Below are 8,035 nucleotides of genomic sequence, written 5' to 3' on the forward strand. Positions count from 1 at the left end.
AGTGCTCCGTTTCCAGTAAATGTGTTGGAGCGATTCAAGGGGAACACAAATGATTTTAGATGCAGTCTTGACTACTTTTGTCAGAAGATTAAGGTCATGTGAAGTAGCCCTGCCAAACCACACTACAATGTTACCTGTCAGTATACTCTCAATTGTACAGCGGTAAAAGTTCTGTAGAATGTTAAGGGACATACCATATTTCTTAAGACACCTCAGAAAATAAAGCCTCTGATGTGCCTTCTTAATGGCACAGCTGATATGGAAGGACCATGTGAGGGTGTCTGAAATGTGGATGCCTAAGAATCTAAAAGGTGTTAAAAGTTTCAACTGGAGAGTTGTTAATAAAGACAGGTGTAGGTGTGGGTTTCTTCTTTCTAAAAATCTATGATGACCTCCTTAGTTTTCCCCACATTAAGAGACAAATTATTTCTGTTGCACCACATGATCAAACTACTCCCCTCATCTCTATCGGCAACTTCATTATTGCTGTCAATGAGTCCCATCACAGCAGTGTCGTCTGCAAATTTCACGATACTATTAGTGGGGTGTTCAGCAATACAGTCATAGGCATACAGACTGTATAATAAAGGAATGAGACAGCAGCCTTGAGGTGCTCCAGTGTTTAGCACTATAGAGGCTGAGTATGTAGTGCCAACTCTAACTGTCTGGGGGCAGTTAGAAAGTCCTGTATCCACCTGCAGACAGAATTGCAGAGGCCCAGGTCTAACAGCTTAGATATTAAAATAGAAAGTATTTTTCGTCCCACTTTTCTTGCCGCTCTCTCTGTCTGCCATCACTACTTCAAAGCCACACTTTTTCTTGTTTGTACTGAAAACCTTGAGAAATTAGAGGAGCAATTTGACCACAGAGGTATTTCAGTGCTAAAATAAAATAATAAAGCGGGCTCTGTGTTGAAGCTCCATATGTCTCTTTTGTCTCAGCTGTTCTTTGCTGTCCCACGGCTTTCATTTTCCAAAACAAACAATCCCACTCTCCCTACCCTCCATATGCTGTTCTCTGACCATTTACCTCTCTGGCCCTCTCACCCCTCGCGCTCACAGTGTCCCAGTTCATACACTAGTACAACTCCAGGGGCTACGAAACAGGGAACACAACAAAATACACTGAGCAACGTAGCAACAGAGGACACGTGATTCCTACTAAGAGAAAAGACAGCAGACACTGGGTATTGGTTAAGCTTTGCATGGTGTTGCACTTACTGTATGCATAAACTTGTTGTAGCTAACATTCTCTTAACTCTACTTGGAAGCAAACTCAAGTATTATACACAGATAATTGATTGGTCAGCTTGCACACAGGCCCGTAACTGATACTTAAACGTTTTCGGATCCAGCCTGCAATACATTTCACACGGCCATCCACGTGTTTAAAAAAAAAAAAAAGTTTGTAACATCCATCCCACAAATTATTTTCTCTTTTTTTCCCCTTATTTATTGATAGAAGGGCTTTTATTTTGGAGCACTCACCTACTTTTCTAGTAGTGTTGCAAAATCAAAGCCCAAAAATTATCTTATTATCTCTATAATGGCTCAAAAGATTTTTTGTGGAGTTTAATGTGGCTGCTTCCTGTCTCATCTGTGAGGAGGAAGCTGCTCAGGCAGCATTACACTACTGAACATAAAGAGCAGTATGGAGAACGTGGAAGGAGGAAAGTATTTCAGTCTCAGAGTGTACGTGGCAGAAAGTTGGTGAAAAATAAATACTGGTCATGTTGCTTTCTCTCCCACAGGAGATGTCAAATCCAATGAGGGGATTTTGTTCCTTTAGTATTTACTTGTGTATCTGGGTTGTTGGTCTCAGTCCCCATGGAGTTTCCTACACTGTTGTGTATTTGTGACTCCCATTTCTCAAGAGGATGAGAGTTTCCTGGCATGCTTTGCATAGGGTCCTATGTATTTTGTATACTACTCATGGTGAGAGGAATGTCAGTCTGGAACTTATGTGTCACGAAACTTTGGACTGAATTTGGACATGTTTTTTTCCAGTCTCAGTATAAAGGAAATAAAGAAGTTTTGTCACTGATACACACATACTGTGTGAATGTCTTTACTAAAACTACTTAAAGCATATTGCATGTGGATATATCACATATTATAATACCTTTTTGTTTAATGCTAAGAAGAAACATTGTTGTAAGTGTCCCTCACAAGATAAATTAGAGGCCCCTGTTCTAATCCCCCTCCTTCACACTGCCACAAAATCTCACACACACACACACACACACACACACACACACACACACACACACACACACACACACACACACACACACACACACACACACACACACACACCTCCCCCTTTGCCTTCCATGTCAGATCAACAGATATGATGCTTACTGGCTGCCCACTGGCCCCATAGCGGTCAGCTGAGAATGCCGATTGGCTGGATGCTGACTGTGTAGTCATGGAAACTGACTTGAGCCCTGTGTGTGACCTCACGAAGGCCACATAAAAGCTGGGTTACAGAGAGAGGGAGAGGGTTCATGTGTGTATTATGAAAGAGAGAGAGAGCATGACTGACACTGACACTCAACCCAATTTGTGTTTGTTTGCCATAGTTTAAAAGCAGAGTCCCTTGAGCACTTACATATTTCTATTATTTGTGTGTGTGTGTGTGTGTGTGTGTGTGTGTGTGTGTGTGTGTGTGTGTGTGTGTGTGTGTGTGTGTGTGTGTGTGTGTGTGTGTGTGTGTGTGTGTGTGTGTGTGCGTTAAGAAAATAGCAGCTGACCTAGAAGCGTCCCAGAAAAGGTGGCTCTGCTGAAGAGTGGATACCCATCAGAGACACGACCAACCCTGGTAAAGAGAAACAGAGAGATTTAGCTGGATTTCCCACTCAAAGAAACAGCCAGGTTGACAATAACATTATCTCTCTCTCTCTCTCTCTCTCTCTAAGAGGACAAATGAAGTGTGGAACACACAAGATATTCAAAGAGATTGAAGGAGAGTGGAGAGTAAAGCCGAGAGGAACAAATGAGGAAAGTCAATGACTATAAGAGGAGACAGAGACCGAAAAAGAGAAAGATGGGAAAGAAGGAAATGAGGAATAAAGAGAAAAAGAACTGAGCTGTGAAGAAGATAGAACTACAGTAAGAGAAGAAGCAAAGTGTAAAGGGGAAGATCGAGCTATAAAACCATAGACTAATATAGTATACGTAGCTCAACACTTTGTGAAACTGAATACAGTTGAAATAAAAAAAAAAAGTGTTTGCTCTTGTAATATCTTTTGTGTTAAATATGCAGAGCAGAATGAGTCCTTCCTTCGGGGAATCTATTCACATCAGAGTTCCCTTTTAGGAGGCTGTTTAAAACACTTGTCCTCCAAATTTGGAAATTGCACTAGTTAATTGTTCTGCTTGCTTTCATTGTTCAATTCACCGTCGACTCATCCTGGACTCTGGAGTTGCCTGGAAACCTCACGACTCCAGGAAGTCACTACACATAGCCAAGAAATAGTCTGGCTTGTAACCCACCATAAAACCACAAATTGACGTTTTTACACCAACATGTTCATTAATGAGCTTTCGAGGTACAGGTAGGGGATTTCTAGCCTGGATGCCAGCCGAACTTAGCCCCTCCCACAACATTTGAGGTCGGGAAGTTCGGTCTGGACATCTCTGGCTCGAACCAGAGATGTTCGGACCAATCAAATTGTCAGGGTGGGCTTTATACAATGATGGACAGATGATCAATAGTTCATATCTAGTTTAATAACTCTGGATTCGGCTATTAGTAAATGTTAAAAACATGACGTTTTAAACAAAGACTATTTAAGTGTTCTGGCTGGTAAGTTGATGTACCACAAAAAAAAAATTATCCGCTGAAATATAGAAGTTTTTTTCGCCATGTCTATGTGAAAAGTCTTTCTGGGCCAGAGGGGTGCAGTTCCACCGTTGGCCGCTAAGCCCACGGTTGCTTTAAAGACACGGCGCTGTTCCTGGGGGGGTTGGTCGAAGCCTGCCTTTGACGGTCCGTTGCTCCGATTGGTTGTAGGTCTATCCAATTGAGTGCAGAGACATTTTTTTTCCTGGTTCGGTTGAAACACGCCCCATAATCAGCCCAATGAAGCAGTATCAGACTCATATTCTGACTAGAATCTGAGTAGGACAACGTCAGGCTAGGGGACTTCGTTCCCTTCAGACAGAGCCATGGTAGCTGTTTCCCACTGCTTCTCAGTCTTTATGCTAAGCTAAGTTAACTGGCTGTAGCCTCATTTATTCCACAGATATGAAAATGTTATCGCTTCGCAGTACAGTACAGAGTTGTCCAGTCTATTTTAGTCCAGTCCAGTATAACCGAGTCCAGTACAGTCCAGTCCTGACCGATGTAGTCTAGTCCAGTTTGTCCTATCCCACCCCAGTCTGGTCCATTCAGGCCCAATTCAACCCTATCCAGTCTTGATTGAGAGCCAATGGAAAAAGCCAAGATGTCAGCTATATACATCAATATCTAATTTATTATAAAGTGGGTGGAGTAACTTGAAAAGTCTCCTATTGTAGAGTGTTAATGGGTGGGGTTCAACTGCAGAGGGAACAGAGGTCAGCTGGTCATAAGTCCTTAACATTTACACACACTTTCTTTAACATTTGTCGATGGCAAAAAAAAAATAAAAAATACGCTCACTGATATACTTATATGCAAAAAAATATCATCCTTGCACTCTCAAAGGAACATCCAGTACAGACACTGTGAACATGGACACGGCTAATGAAGCCGAGGACAAAGACAGCTCATTACCTGTGTGAAATACAAACTGTGGGTAAACATCCAGATCAGTGGATCTCCTCTTGGCAGGCCTCAGCTGCCTCTCTGCCACGTCCAGGCAAAAAACCGCAACCCTCCTCCCCTTGTTCCAACCCAACACCTCCCTCTCAAACATCAGCCATTAGACACGCACACACGCACACTTCCATTTATTACTCTTTTAAAAAGGTCACTGTTTTCTCTGGCTAAGCGCCCCGTGCTATTGATAATTTTATGCATAAACAAATGGCAAATTTGTGCCACATAAATATGTATTAGCAATTAATAATGGTGGTGTGTGTGTGTGAGGGGACACCAGGTGCATGCCGAATGGGGCTGGCTGGCTGCTGGTGGAGCCACAGAGCTGGACTGGTGGCTTTATGTTCCTAGCTGGTCTCCCTCTTCTCCACTGTGTCGGCACAATGGCCACTTAGGCACACACCAGCAAAATGACAAGCACACAAAAAAAAAGTCAGACAAGCACACATACATACAGGACATACATACATACAGTACACACTGAAGACACACACTGGCATACAGTTACGAAATAAACACTTACACAATCTACACACACATAACACGTTGGTAGAGTTACATTTTAACTTCAGCACATTTGCATGTAAATATACTAGTGCATTTGTGGACACGCACGCACGCACACAGACACACACAGACACACACACAGGGAGCATTTGTGCATTTTGAGACCTGAGGGAGTGATGGCACAGGGCACAGCAGGCTTAATGTCCTCTCTCTCTCTCCCAGCTGGAGAACAATGCATGTGTTACATTTCACACACCACTGAGAGCAAAGTAGGACCAAACACAGGCTTCAGTTGTTTAGGTGCATGTCAGTTTCATGAGGGGGGGGAACGGGACATAAGTAGAAACCAACTGTAGGTCAAGTAGAGTAGGTAATTTATTAAGTTTGCTTAACATTTCATGTCCTTGTCCTGGTGTATCATATTTTTATCAGGCAGCTTACTTCACATACAGATGATGTGATACTGGTTAGTTTTTTTTTTAATTATATGGAGCCATAGGTATCTTTTTGGGACTGCCTCATCTACTGTGTGGAAGGCTGTCCCACATGGTTCAGTAAAAAAGCTCAGCACACTGCTCTTTAACTGAGCTTGGGTGGTTAACCAGCCATACATTTTCCAAACCAACTCTTCATCCTTTAAGTTTTTTCAACCCCAAAAATACTGTTTGGAAAAACTTCTAAATAAAGCATGAATCCCAACTTTGTGCTGCTTGTTGAACATTGTTTTTGAATTTGGAATAGACTCACTGACTACGTTTACATGCAGCCAATAACCCGTTCAAAACCGGAATATTAGCAATAACCCGGTCGCGCACGGCCATGTAAACACCGGCAAAAACCCGAATATGCTCATATTCCGGTTTTTAAAAACCCGAATATGCTACCTGGGTTACCCCTTTTCTAACCTGAAATTTTGGTCATGTAAACGCGTATCGGCATATCCCCATCAAAAGGAACACTGATTTGTGTTCTGCGCATGTTCTATTCGCAAGGAATCTTGGTCTTTGAGTAGAGGAACTTCTTGTATGCGCCAGAAAACATAGTTATAATGATAATTATATACTATAATAATATAGTTATATATATGTCAATGCAGAAAACCTGCACGCAGTATAACGGAAGTAAACAAGTAGAGGTAAACATGGCGAGATGCAGCACAGCACCACACTTTTGGAGCGAGGAGGAAACCAATTTCTTTATTAGTGTGGTGAAAACCATGAATATAATGTCTTTTGTTGATGGCTGAAAGTACCGAGATAGTGAGATTTATAAGAAGGTGACCGAAAAGTTATTGCGTCTTAAGGTTGTCCGTAGGCTACGTCCAGACGCTAACCGTGCGTCGCCGTTTACGTCGGGATATTGCCAACTGATTACAAATGCCATGTATACAGGAGTAACTCTCTCTGCTCACGCATGTAAACGGGTTATCCCGAATGTTTCAGAAACCCGAATAGTGACCTTAACCCGACCATATCCCGAAAATTGACAGCTTGTAAACGTAGTCACTGTTGCCCCTTGTGGTAGTTTGGGGAAAGAACTTGGAGGTTGCTGAGAAGTGCACTTGTAGAAGAGTGTGTTTTGTGTGTCGCCGGCAGGGCAGTTGGGACTCACCCGGAAATGGGGAGCGGAATGAGGTGACTAGAGAGTCTCTCAAAATTTGATGAAAATCTTTTAAACTAACCTTTGTTGAGCTAAAATGAAGACAGATTCAGCAACTGCATGGCCTATTTCTCACTTAAAATGTTCTCACAAACCCATTTCAGTGAACTATTTTAGTACAATATGAGATCGTATTCTCAACGTGACATGCCATGACAGTCTGGCTTTGAATTTCCGGAGAAAACAAACCCATGTGACGTGTTCGTCCAATCAGCTGCCGGTTTTCATTTCCTGGGCAACAATACAGATTAGCACCGCCTGCTGTTATAGAGATGTATTACGTCTTGTCTCGTCTTTTTGGTGTGTTCTGTGGCACTTTTTGGACCAACACGGGGAGACCGATCATTTCAACTGGCTTTTCTGCCGAGGGTCGGCCGTCTGGTTGGTGTGTAGACACCTTTAACGAAACACACGCAAATAGACATAACACAATCAAATTAAGAAAACATCTTTATTCATTTGACAGCACATGCGCAACATTTAGCAAACCCGCTGCAAATACACACAACACAACCAAATACACAAACGCGCTGCAAATACAAAAACGATGCAAATAGAAAAGCACACGACCCAAAAAAACAGAAACAGTGCTAAAGAAAAGCACACAATCCCCGAAAACAAATGCCACAAAAGAAACGCTGCACAACGGAAGTTCTCCAGGCCTCTAGGGCTAGCGCTTAGTGGAACAGCTTGATTTTCCACCCAACACCTTGATAGCATAGTTTAAGTTGGCGTGTTTCAGTAGGCTGAGTGTGTAGCACTGATTGTCCCATTGGTGTGATATGTCTTATGTCCCTAGGGTGGGGTGGGTGTTAATGGGAACGGTTCTCTTTTTGTTGTTGTTTATTGTGTTTTGCTTTTTGTTTTTATTTGGCTCTTATTTTTATAATGAGGAATCATAACAAGCGATGTAACAATGAATTGTCAAATTGTTGGATTCCCAAATAAAAAACAACTCTGAGTGTCAATCACTGCTCATGCACACGCATTCATTCTCCCTTGTGGGGGGAGGGGTTAAGAGACCGTTTTTGGCTTAAGCAGAAAGGGGGGAGGGACTGAGAAGTTG

The 8,035-nt window shown here is 42.4% G+C and overlaps 1 protein-coding gene across 4 annotated transcripts in view; it reads right to left on the bottom strand.

The window, feature by feature from the left end:
- The window catches only part of sox5 (SRY-box transcription factor 5), a 241,631-nt gene that overhangs the window by 187,985 nt on the left and 45,611 nt on the right, over positions 1 to 8,035 (bottom strand). For 2 of the 4 annotated variants that reach the window (XM_039791404.1, XM_039791405.1), the window contains exon 3: positions 2,753 to 2,817. The exons of the other annotated variants lie outside the window; for them this stretch is intronic. The gene's annotated coding sequence lies outside the window, so the exon portion shown is untranslated. The remainder of the gene's footprint in view (positions 1 to 2,752; positions 2,818 to 8,035) is intronic. 4 annotated transcript variants of the gene reach the window in all.

Source organism: Perca fluviatilis, chromosome 23 (assembly GCF_010015445.1).
Source record: "Perca fluviatilis chromosome 23, GENO_Pfluv_1.0, whole genome shotgun sequence".
Lineage (NCBI taxonomy): Eukaryota > Metazoa > Chordata > Actinopteri > Perciformes > Percidae > Perca > Perca fluviatilis.